The sequence below is a fragment of the Cydia pomonella genome, chromosome 21 (assembly GCF_033807575.1).
Source record: "Cydia pomonella isolate Wapato2018A chromosome 21, ilCydPomo1, whole genome shotgun sequence".
Lineage (NCBI taxonomy): Eukaryota > Metazoa > Arthropoda > Insecta > Lepidoptera > Tortricidae > Cydia > Cydia pomonella.
Genome location: NC_084723.1, coordinates 9,712,446 through 9,725,697, shown reverse-complemented (window position 1 = coordinate 9,725,697; position 13,252 = coordinate 9,712,446). Strand labels below are relative to the sequence as shown.

The 13,252-nt window shown below is 35.3% G+C and overlaps 1 protein-coding gene and 1 long non-coding RNA gene across 3 annotated transcripts in view; one reads left to right on the top strand and one right to left on the bottom strand.

Annotated features, from left to right (window-relative positions):
* LOC133529481 (soluble guanylate cyclase 88E) overlaps window positions 1-13,252 on the bottom strand; it is a 184,645-nt gene that overhangs the window by 123,703 nt on the left and 47,690 nt on the right. The gene's annotated exons all lie outside the window — the stretch shown is intronic.
* LOC133529605 (uncharacterized) lies at window positions 4,533-5,683 on the top strand. The gene is made up of 2 exons (XR_009801177.1): window positions 4,533-4,599; window positions 4,908-5,683. It is a non-coding gene; the product is annotated as an uncharacterized LOC133529605 (long non-coding RNA).

Sequence of the window (13,252 nt, the reverse complement as noted above, 5' to 3'; positions counted from 1 at the left end):
GGATTGTTTTGTATGGGCTAAAAATCGAACTTTATACAATCGTTACTAAATTCGCCCCCCCGGAAAGGGGTGAAATCGGCTGAAAATAATGTAATGGTTATAACTAAGAAGAGAAAAAAGGTGTACTCGGTGTAATTTGGCGTACGTTTTACAACACTTATATCTAAATTCGCACGTGTTATTTATGTTAATTTAAGCTACGGAACAGGTAAAAAAAAATACAACATTAAAAAAAATCTATTTTGGCCATTGCGGGTCTGGGGAAAGTAATGTACTCGGTGCAAATTGAGTAAATAATTAGAAAAAATATCTAAATCCAATGTCAAATTCGCACCATGGTGCGACACCCGGAAAGTAGTTTTTCATGTTTTACTGTCGTTGTACTTCGGGGGAAATTTTAATACTATTGGAAATTGATGCAATCATATTCATTTGATTTTGTTTACATTCGCACTGCATAAAAAATTGGCATTTTTATACGGAACATGCAGTTTTGTAATCAAGTACCAAAAACGTAGACTAATAAATACACAGAAGCGACAAGCGCGTGATTAGTGGCAAGAGAAGGATGCGCGTAGATGCACCGACGAAGCACGGCTCTTGAGGCACGAGTAGTGGCATGTACTGCAAAAATAGTAGGGTTTCTGAGTATGCAGACAGACAGTCAACAAATTAAATACAGGTACGCTCAATGTTTGTTAAATTCGAAAAATCGCGTTTTTCCATATACTTACGAAAACGTTAGACTACTTAGTTCATTCAATGATTGTTTAAAACAATAGTTCCGTTTTAATGCCAGAAGAAAGATTTGTGCTCGTTGCCCGTCAAAAGTGTCAAACAAACTGTCTCGGAACAATCGCTGCGCGTAGGGTTTGAGATCCAGATATCCGAAATATCCGGATATCGGGTCATAAGATCCGGATATTACGGATCCGTTAAATATGGTTATTGACCTATAACCGGAACAATTTTCTAATGAAATTTATGAATAATTTCATACCATTTTGTCATTTAAATATAATATTTTCATATATTTAATCAATTCAAATACTAACAGCACATCAATTTTGATAGGTACATACAGGTGTCACGCAGTAACTTTATACAATGAATGCGAATGTTGCTTAATGCAAACATTAGATCATTGGATATCCTGATGACTTGGGGCTATAGGCTCAAAACAAAAGCGACCTGGAGGCCAAGGCTAGGATAGTAGAGTAGGAAGGAGAGAAAATTGGTCTGATAATCAACCACTAGAATATCTCCAAATGAATAGCATAGTGACAAGTGATAAAAATAGAACCATGCTGCCACCGCAGATCAAAAAGAAAAGACCTACCTAAAGTAATCGGGAAGAGGAGATAGATGTTCGAATCCAAAATGCCCTAAGATGCTCAGCAGCGCTTCGCCGAGTTCTAGTGTCCAAGCTGATCAGTAGACTGTCCATGATTTAAGTCTATAAGACAATAATTAGATTTTGATGAATGGCATCGGTAAGTATTACACTTGGACTCTGAATCAGAAAAAAAAGAACAAGTTCTTAGTGAAGAAGACGAAATTCTGGCGGAATATTCTGGGACCTATCAGAGATGAAGATAGAGAAGATGAAAGCGTAGGAAAAATAGGGAGCTAGAGTAGCTAGTTGCGGCACCCAATATAATTAGCGAGATTATAGCCGCACGACTTCGCAGGCTTGGTCACTTGGAGTGGACGGGAGAGAATCGGGCTGTGAAAAGATATACCGCAGGAGCGATGTAGCCCTAAAACGCCCTCGGAGTATCCAACTAGCGTGGAGTGGTGCAGAATAGAGCAGAGTGACGTTGTTCTTGTGTCAAAGGCCAAGATTCTTTTTGGGTCCCTGATCCAGTGAAGTAAGTATTGCTTTCATAGTTAGTATTTCATGACGAATGAACACGAGGTGAGGCATTGGATGTATTTCCAACTATGCACCAGCTAACCAGATATAAACCCCCCTTATTAAGTACGGTTTTAGAGATAACATTATGTTAGCTATTATAGTAATCAAGTAATCATTTAAAATTGGTTGGGGTGATATCATTGTATTAAAACATAGTTAAAAACGTTATTTCTGTGTTATCTAAATCAGTTTATTCGGATATTTATTTTGGTGGATATTCGAATAATTAGAATATCACAATATTCTAATTGCAAACCCTACATATAACTTTCCAGTAGTGACACAAATAGGTAATGTAAATACTGCGAGGAGGATCTTGTTTAGGAAAAACCAGAGCGATCGAGTATATTCCTTCAACAGGATGCTCTCCTACAGCATATAAAAAGGGCTTAACAGACCCACATTGGGACCAATTTACCTGAATAGCGACCCACAAATGCTAGATTCTTGCAACTAGGCTTGGCGAAAGAAAAATGATGGACCAGCGTACACCTCTGCAAGGAGCTATTGTCTTGCAAGTGCAAAGAACGCTGTGCAGGGTGTGGGTGAGTAAAACACGGATTTAAATACACTATGCTTTGCGCATGCGAAGGTGCATGTTCTGGGACAAAATAATACGTAAAAAAATAAATATTTTTGTTTAATTAGTGTGTAACTTCAATTAGCTAGATCCGGAGTAAATTACAATAAAACGATCTCAGTATTCTTAATTTTGATAATAATACTTTTATCGAAAATATTACTTTACTATAAATAACGTTCAGCAAGTTACCTTTACTTAAACATCATTTGCCTTGCAAATTGTATTGAAACAGCCATCCGACTCTTGGTGGTGTCATCAGGTATGGAACAAAAATAGTGTAATTTGCTTGTTTATAAACCGATTTTCAAAAATTTAATGGGATTTTATAGCTTATTAATATAGCATTCATATCTTGATACAATGTCTTCCTGTAAAGTTACTAGTAAAGTTGATGAAAACAAAAAACGGATTTTTTTTCGGGAATATTTAAATAAAACTTAAAATTTCTCGCAAATTATGGTATTTACAAGGTCAAATGTATAAACAATATTGTAGCGCATTTAATTTTGCTTTTTATGACACCCCACACAAGCTTACATGTGATATACTTGCTGTGGTATACGCAATATTCTGAACACGGCACCCGCCATTTTGATGACGTCATAACTGGTGACTTAACCACGTTAGAAACTGTCTCCCGATGGTTTTTTAGTCAGAATAACATGCTTAACAACATACTAAAATATGATGCTGGTTTCATAGGCACCTTTTGGGCCCTATATGACCATAAGGGAAGCGACTTCATACCTACTCGTATAACATTTTTTTATACAATCAAACACATTTGAATAAGTAGTCGATAAAGCAGTCAAACACCGATAGATTATTAATATGTTGTAACATGACATCACTATTTTTGATCTCACATACACAATTTACGCACAAACCTGCATTTCATTTTTGGTCGCACTTTTGAAGTTTGACAGTCGTTCTTGATATCCTATTTCTATATATCCGGATCCGAAAAATTGTCGGATATTGCAAACCCTAGCTGCGCGCTGCGCTATCTCCCCGCCCCGCGCGCCCCGCGCCACGTGCTGCCAACCACCTTCGCTTGCAGTTCGTTGCGATTAATTCTATTTACTTTTTTACAAACTTCCGGTGAAAAAAATCTATTTTTTATTTAGTGCAAATGTAGTGTCTTTAGATAAGTACCGTTTTTAAAATTTTCACGTCTCTCTTAATTTCCCCCGAAGCACAATGTACAAAATAATTAAAAATACATGTTCCATAATTTGCCCAGGCGTGCAAAGTTAACTGAATGTTTATAATGCTTTAAAAAACTTAACTTGAGATTGCACCAACCGACTGACTTATCCTCGAGCCGCAATCGAAAAAAAAAATTTTTTTTAGGGTATCATACATTGCACATCTTTTTAATTAAGATATACTATGCACCAAGGTGTTCTCTATACACTACTTAGCTTGAACCTAATAGCTTTTAATTTACTCCAAAATTACGGCACTTTATAGTTTATACCTAAAATTTAACGGTCTTCCGTACATAATAGAAACGGTGCAACTCGGGGGAATCAATCTAGTTGCGCCATCTAACAAATCCAAAAAAAGCACGACTACACGACTTACTTCCATACTTTTTCTTAACTTGACTATACTATTCCGCGGCGATGGATTAAGGGCCAGTTGCACCAAACCACCTGCTAACGTAAGCACAGTTCGCTAAATTTTAACGCTTACGTGGGGGTCTTAACGATTGCTAAATAAAATGCGTTGCACCAACTATAAAATAACAGAATGTCGTCGCTAATCGTGTGGCCATACTATGAACGCGTTCCTACCAAAAAATTTATGGTAGAATTATTTTTTCATATAGCAACCCAGCAATAAATGTCAAAGTTGTCAAATTTTTCAACAACGAGAATACTTTTGAAGGCGCGAACTAGTTTCTATTTCTTTTCAGGTTTTAAATCTAAATATTACACAATTTATGCCATGCCAATCTTGAATATATTTATGATTATATTAAAAACAATGTATCTTAATGGCATATTAAAGTGAAACTGCTGACTACGATTGTTCAGTGTCCAAGTGTTTTCCAAGCTGCAAAACCGAATCAAAGAAGGAGCTGCATTGCCCGGTAAGTTATCTTATTAGTTTAATACGTATCCCTAAGTACTTTCAGAGCCCTAAGCACAAGGAATTACCTACGCTACCTATGATTATAACCCAAATACCGACAGATGGGGTAACATTTTCAATTACATATATATATTGTTGACACAATAATACATAACTGTTAGTTCTGGTTGTAGCAGATATTCAAGTTACTTTTGTACTTTAATTTAAACCTGCTTGACCTAAGCATTTTTCAATGGTTTTGCCATTGGTTGAAACGGATCACAATATATTTTTATGCATAATAATTTCATGTTACTTTCTTTTCAGGTTTGATATACACCATTTGATATGAAATACAAGATGAAAGTTACACACAAGTGAATCGATTCAAGAAATCCAAGAATCATACACTAGATTAACTGGAAAAACTTGTTGCGAAAAATAAAGTATTATAAATATTATCTGTATTTCATTTTTGACAATAAAATATATTTTTAGTTACCTTATCTTACTTTATTTCTACCTCACTAAATCCTTTTTAGGTAGTGACTAATGGAGGTAAAAGGTTATCCGGAGAGAAATCAACAACTCATTGACATATAATATATTATTTCACAATTATATTTAAGTGCCTACTTATTATATTTTCTGTCATACTGGTAACTTAGACATAACTTGTTTATTCCAACTATTCTTTATTGGGGTGATCATGATATAAATCATTAATGAAACATGCATGGGCTGTTGAAAAACTGGTATGGGGAAAACAAATAAAATCAAACTGAGGGCCGTTTCTTATGACTGAATTTAGAGCTATTTAGGTATGTTCGGTTTTGAATGATGATTTATAGGGACTGGGTAGGTTAATATGTAGGTAGGGTATTGTGTAGTTAGATTTAAAAATAATGGGTTCACACATTCTCTAAAGTATGTCCTGATGCTCTATTGCTATTTAAGACCTATGGATTATATTTTTTACCAATTTACTGGTATGCTATTTCCAATACATGGCTAGGGTTATATACAATTTTTACATTGTAATTTATTTATATGCAACTTCACTGTATGACTGGTTGAACACAAGTAAAATTCAGGTGACAGAAGGCAAGCCATATTATTTTATCTAACCTAGGTATTGGCTGTTATATTTATAAATGTTGTCCAGTAGGACAGGAAACAACTAAGATGGTCAGCTTTTTATCATTTGTCACCATGCCGCCTGTCACATTCTAACAAGTATGTAATCGCGAAAGTGACGGGCATAGTGACAAGTGATAAAAATGGAACCATGCTGCCACCGCAGGTTATACCTATTAAACTACTCAGTTGTTCTCATGTATATGTATATTCGATATTTCCAGAAGAATTACTTTATTAGGCTCGGAGGCCACTATTGCCTAGACACAGTAAGAGATCCTTTGGCTTAGTATCAAGGTAAGTATGCTAGGGCATGCCGAGGCACCCCTCAGACAAACAAATGCTAAGAACACCTTGGTGTGTCTAAGACACTGTGGTAAACCTGTAAATGCCAGAGGGATACCTTGACATTCACAAGCAGACCTCAATGTGTACGGATGCCTCTGAAGGACGCCCTGCCATGCCATGTCGATAACGGGTACGGGACTCTATAATAGGTATAAATAATGTCATAATTGAAGATAAGAGATACCCAGGTAAGCCCACACACAAAATAAATATAGATTTATGGAGCCTGTGAATTGTTAAATCTAATTGTAACTTAGTATTCTAATAAATAAAATAATATAATCATGACTATGTAACTGACGATGCAAAAGACTGTACAGCTGTAGGTATTTTTCATTTAGAAGAAACACAAATTTTCAAATTCAAATTGCACTTGTAGTAGTTAATAATCACTGGGTTTATTATAACAAGTTTTTCAAAATTTCTGTTATGAATTTAAATATAAATAGCACCATAAGTAAAACTATTTTTAGTTCATTACTTGCAAAGTTGTTGTTTCTAGGGTTAATGAATAAGATATTTTGTAAAAGCAAATAAAACACAAGCAAGTATGTATGAATTGAAGTATTATAATCAGTTTTACATTACACATTTTGCTCACTTATATATAACCTATTATGCCGACTGGTCTGGAATTGTCCAATACATTTTCTTCACACTATAATACTTGATTTCATATTTAGCATCTTGTTTTATGTGCGTTTATAGTTATGAATATAGTTCACTTCTGTTGTGGGTTACGATTTTCAGAGGCCGACTTTGTATATGTTTCTAGTTGTCATCTCGCTGTTTTCGAATATCATGGTTAGGCCACCAGTATTTCCAAGGGATATAACATTCTTATCTTGATTCCAATAAACAGAGAGCGTTTTAAATTGATTTTAATGACCAGTGTGTCGATAAATAGTGTTCATTACATGCCGTCGAGTTTCACTTTATGGGACGTATTTGTTAACCTGTAATAGCAGCAATCTGGTCTTATCCTCAACTTAAACTCATTCTGCACTCAATTTAAATTTAAAACACACCTTTTCTTTAAATATCCAGTACAAATTAATGTATTTTACGAAACACAAGTCGTCTCGCACCTAAAATGACATTTAAAACCATTATGTGAACTGTCACACGTTTTTGCGTTTAAATATTTCCACCTTTTTATTGTTATAAATATATTTATAATAATTTACATTACTTTTTTACTCAAATTATTTAATAATCAAACATAAATTCGTGAAATACGGACAATTTCCAAAAAGTGCCGCCATATTTATCGAACGACTTTGCTGTTAACCAGTGGTCTACCACCGGTTAAGGGCAGCGTAACTTTTTAACGGACACATAGCGTGGTGCAACCCAAATATGCAGTTAGCATTCGCTAGCGCCATTTTTACACATGATGAGTACATCAAATGGGCATGGTGCAACTGGCCCTAAGTGTAGATTGGCCTCTGATCGCCCCTTTGTCGACTTGTCGATTGTTATCGGGACCTAGAATCTGACCAGCGAGTTGTGTCACAAAAAACGCGGGAATTTCAGTGCAAACCGCACCTGGCAATAAAATTGTTATGAAATTAAATAACAGCTTGAAACTGACTGCTTATTTGATAGGATATAAAGTTGCCTTATAAAGAATTAAAAAAATAGCTTGTGATACGACTCGCGGGTCAGTATCTATGTAAGTGTGAAAAGTGATACATAAATTATTTCACACCATGAACGAAATAAAGCACCGGAAAAATATTAGAAAACCTAGACCGCAGTTATTTCCAGACCCGATTTCTATTGATAAATCCGAAAGAACTATAAAAACTAACTATAAGAACTATAAAAGAGTAGGTAACTTGACCGTGACGTCATTGTTCTGTATTTCATACATTATATAGTGGCTAATCGTTTTGACAGAAAAAAGAAACTGATTTATATAGATAGATGTACTGACTAGGCAATCAACTACGCTACGCTTTATCTTGGGTGATATGAGATATCAAGTGGAGCAGTATTTTAATTTTAAAGTATTTATTCGAGTTGCACTGCGAGTCTTATCAAGATCGCATCGTTATCAAACATTTTAGAAAAAGGTTAGTTCTGTAGACAGTACAATGAAAGAAAAATAACACTCGACCCTTCTCATAGTCTTGTATTCGTGCCGGTGAGTAAGGTTCCCTCAGCTCAACGAGGGTACGTGGTGTTAGGGTCGGCAATGCGCATGTAACACCTCTGGAGTTGCAGGCGTACATAGGCTACCGTGACCACTTATTACCATCAGGCAGGATGTATGCTAGTTTACCACCGTCGTATTATAAAAAAAGCTTCTTATGCCGCCATTATCATAATTCGTCAATAACCCTTAAAATGAAAGCCATCCAGCATAATCATCTGTAACTATTCTCACTCAATCGATGCCACTCGATATGTAAAGTGCTCGTAACGGACGCACGCACGGGCGGGGTCCAATTAGGTAGGCGATATCGTAAATAGTGATGTACCAATTGTAACGTTTTTGGGGTAGTTCCCAATATTCTCCGGAATATTCCTCATATTCTCGCTCATGGTTAACTTGCAGACTTTATTTCAATCAAGTAGTTTTTTGAGGAATTTGCAAACATTGATACTTAATATGGAAGAAATCATAAATTATTAATTAAAACTTTTTGAACTCAAAATTAGAAAAACTTCCAGGTACAAATCGTAAAATACCTTTCTACACTGAACAGCGACACGTTTATATTATTCGGCATCCTCAAATCCCATCCAGTATAATCATGAGTAACTTAAATCATGAGTAACGTAATTTTCTCACTCCAATAATTATAAAGAAATTTAAAAAAAATGTTTTTTTTCCTTAATCGTGGAACATAATCTCCCGCGTATCCTAAAGTATTTTCCGCGTATACTTAATTTTTTTGTGGTTGTATGTTCAAATCTCACTAAAATGTCGAATGTAATAAAATTATCAGTATTATCACGTTGCTTGACAACAATTAATGTATGTACATATTAACATTTTTTTTACCTTAATCTCGAATTAAATTCTAAATCCAAACTGAATTTCACATGTCTGTTACGTCTTCGATTTCATTCCGTCATATTTTTATTTACCATGGCCAGACGGCATTATAAAATACTAGCTAATATCTACTAGGTAGTGATTTTGTACGTAAAATCAGCTTGTATTTTATTATGCAATAGTCCTCATGTGTGACGTAAGTGTACAGTGAGCTGCAGAAAAAAGGTACCCATAGGCAGGTAAAACTTTGTTGGCAAAGGTGCTAAGCGAATAGATTTTTGACCCTATACGCCTATGGCAAAATTACTTCAAGAACGCCTGTTATCGGGAATAGGAATAGTACAAGGCACATCACTATTGTTGAATGGGACCCGTTCCATTATTAAAGCGATAGAGAACCGTGTCGAAGGATACCCGAACTCTTTCCTTACGTAAACAGTCTTTCGGTAGTTACGTAAATTCTTATACTTATATGAATCATGTTTGTGCAATTTTATTATATGTTTTTGATGAATTAAATGTCAATAAATATGTATTCTCATACACTCCAATAATAGTACATTACGGTACAAGTGCAAAAAGTAAGAAACGAATTACCTTTACGCACGCGTATTGAACAAGGTTTTACAGTCCATATGGCCCTTTAAATTGTCGACATACGCACGCATAGTGCTATTTACCGCACAAGAGCGGTAAAGTAGCATCAAATGTACTGTTAAATCTATAAAGTTACATTTATTACAACTCTGAACTGGAAACACTGTCAAAAAATTCTCTCATCAATGGTCAAGCGAATGTCAATCGCGTCAATGGTTGCCCTGGGTGCGTGGCCAACGTGCCAATTGTTACCGCTCCATAGCGAACGAAACGCAACTGTCACTGTCGCACTAATATGGAAGAGTGATACAGCGAGATGACTACGCTACGCTACGGAGCCTTAATGATTGGTACGTTGGCTAAGCACTATGGGGCCTAGCAATGAAGCAATCGTTTGCGAAACGACAAGGAAAAGCTAGATGTGTCTCTATTACTTTTTCATATTAGTGCGATAGAGAGTCATATTGCATTTCGTTGTCGTAGCGCAAACGATTGACATCTTGGCTAGGCCCCCTGGCCATCTAATTATTTGAAAAGTGAACTTAGAAATAGTTGTTCAATAGGAATAAAATAGGTTGTACCACGTATTTCACGTAGAAAGTGCAGAAATATCGTTTCATTCAACTAAAATTCTGTACAGCATCTTGAAATATTGAACCAATAACGGGCGGTCTCGACAGATGTCAATACCGCAGATCACTTACCTCTAGATGAAGCAAGTTAAAGAATACATACTTACATATTTTAATGGAATGTGCCCAAAATGAGGGACCCAGGCGACGTCTTTTTAATGACAGTTCCTTGGATTTTGTCCTCTCCTATGTCTTATATTGTTAAGTGTGGTCTTAAGGACAGACAAGTGTGATTTAATTAAGTTTATTATATATATTAACTCTGTTAATTAAGTCTTCTTTTAACGGAGCGACATATTCAGTAAATCGAAAAAGCTCCTTAATAAATAAATAAAAAAACTCAAATACGATATATTATGCCACTTGAAGAGTTATACTTTTGAATTAGTTGTGATACGACCTTGATCGTCTTCGTGATTGCCGCGCATGGCGCGCATAACTTTCACTTCATTTTGCATGCTTCGGCTTGAGCGATCTCAAGATCTTATCAAAACCAGTTCTGCACCATTACAAATTGTTAAATCTGAATCTTGCTCCTGGTGTATCCAAGCTTTTTACTGAAATGTATTTATCGTATTTATTTTAGTAATTAGTTTTTAGAATATCAATTATGTTGCTATGTCATGACAGGGTACCCATGCATGCACTTAATACATGTTAATACCTTAATGTAACCATGGTTCTGCAATAAACGAAATGAAAGGAAAATCTTTATTTTCAGGCAACTATTGGCCCATAAATATATATCTTAATACTAGCAGACAGAATTCACTGAAATGCACAAAACTCCCGCTTTGAGCCGAATTCAGATTAAAATTCCGGATGCAACGCCGAATTCATTGCAACGCGGCTACTGGGCAAAATATTAACAATGACATTAATCTCATAGCGGATGCTTACATAGGACATATTAAATTTCATGTTGCCACATTCTTTAAAAAAAACTCTTCTGGAGAATTAATGCTTGAAGTAAAATATTTCATACCTACTTGAAACGTCTGACTTTCAAACTTATTGTCACTCAACTAAATAATAGATTGTTGTTTTATCCAGTAATACATTTTTTTAAACAGTGTATTTTACCCAACGAGTATTTATTTTTCTACGCGTCATTATAGGTATCTAAATTTGTAATGTTATAAAAAAGTTTATTTTACTAAAATATTATCGCCTCATGTGAAGTTGTTTACATAGCGGACTTAAGGCAAGGCATTTTCCATACAAACCTTGTGCAAATTTTATTCGTTAGTTTTGGCACTATAGTGCTATAGCATTTAATTTCATTTTTTGCTTGTATATATTGGATATACGCAGAACTTGATATAAAAAAAAATACAAAAAAAAAAATTAAAAAAAATACATCAAGCCCTATCTAACAGAAAAATAAGCATATTTACCAAATAATAACTGTAGCGCAAACACAAACGAAGAAAACCGCGCACAAAGTTTGTATGGAAAGAGCTTGCTCTAGCCTTCGCCTTAAGCATATATCATTCAGCATGAGAAGAATTTAATATTTAATAATAAATAATAATGATCCAATGTTGGATGGTTGATTCAAGGGTCAGATGCAGAAGGCGGTGATCTTGGACACGACGCGGATAGTCCGATGGTTCCTCTCCACGTGACCACCGGCAGTTTGGGCCCTGCCCCGCTGCTGGCGGCACCCTAGGTTAGGTTTTTTTATAATGTGTTTATATATTTTTGTATTGTTTTGTAAGTGTTTTTATATTTAACTTTTATATTCATATTGTAAAAAACCTAAACTAAGACCCAAAGTAAATAAAGAGATCTAATGTTATAATCACATTATTCGTTTTCATTTTGCCCTGGCCTGAGTTTTCTCCTAATTTTACACTCTTATCATAATATATCTTTTTATAGCTTAGGCCAAAGGTGAGCGACCCCCACACCGAGTTATGTCACGAACAGGGATCGGTCCTTTATTCTACGATCTACTCTTGCCCGAGGATAAGTTTATCCTCGTAAACTAATATTGAGTCTCACTTGTTCTGACGCCTACTAAACCTAGGCATTTATTTACACTTTTTTATCGCACAAATAACTATTTGAATCAGTTAATTAACCATCTGGTTGACGTAACTGGTGACCGAAGAGCTGGCGGCTTCCTAGCACAACGTCAGCATTGCGATACAACGAGGAAATACCGCCAGCATCCTTGGTGCAATGCCTCAAGGGCCTATTTTAGATTTAAGCTAGTTATTAATAGCTAGATTTCTATAATTATTTTGAAATAGTTCAAGTCCAAAATATTATGACCCCGTCTAACTTTTGAACCGGACATAAAATATTATAAAATAATTGAGAAAATCCCCAGTAATTGAGAAGTCCCCAATCCGCATTGGGCTAGCGTGGGGACTATAGCCCGAGCCCTTTCGCACATGAGAGGAGGCCTGTGCCCAGCAGTGGGACGTATATAGGCTCAATTATTATTATTATAATTGAGAAAAATAAATAACTGAATACTTCTACACAAAAATTAGTTTGAACATGATCAGTTCAGCCATTTTCAAAAAACTTATCTTCTTATTAAAACTTCTTATAATTTTTTTACATTAAATACGAGGAAATTCATTGTTCATCTCTTTATTTCAACAAAATATATTACGCTGCGAAAAAAATAGGGCAGTTTGATTAAAGCAAATTGATCGCATTTAATTTTATTGACTCAATTTATTATCAGAGACCTAGGCATAGCATCGAATAAAATAACAATAAGTGTAGCAAAATACAGTGTGTAAATTCAATACGGGCGAATATTTAAACTGTAGTTAGCATAGGACCTAAGAAGTATATAGAAAAATTATATATTCTATTTATTGATATATACAGATGATTACTATAACTAGCTTATATCTAAAATAGGCCCTTGAGGCATTGTACCAAGGATGCTGGCGGCATTTCCTCGTTGTATCGCAATACTGATACGT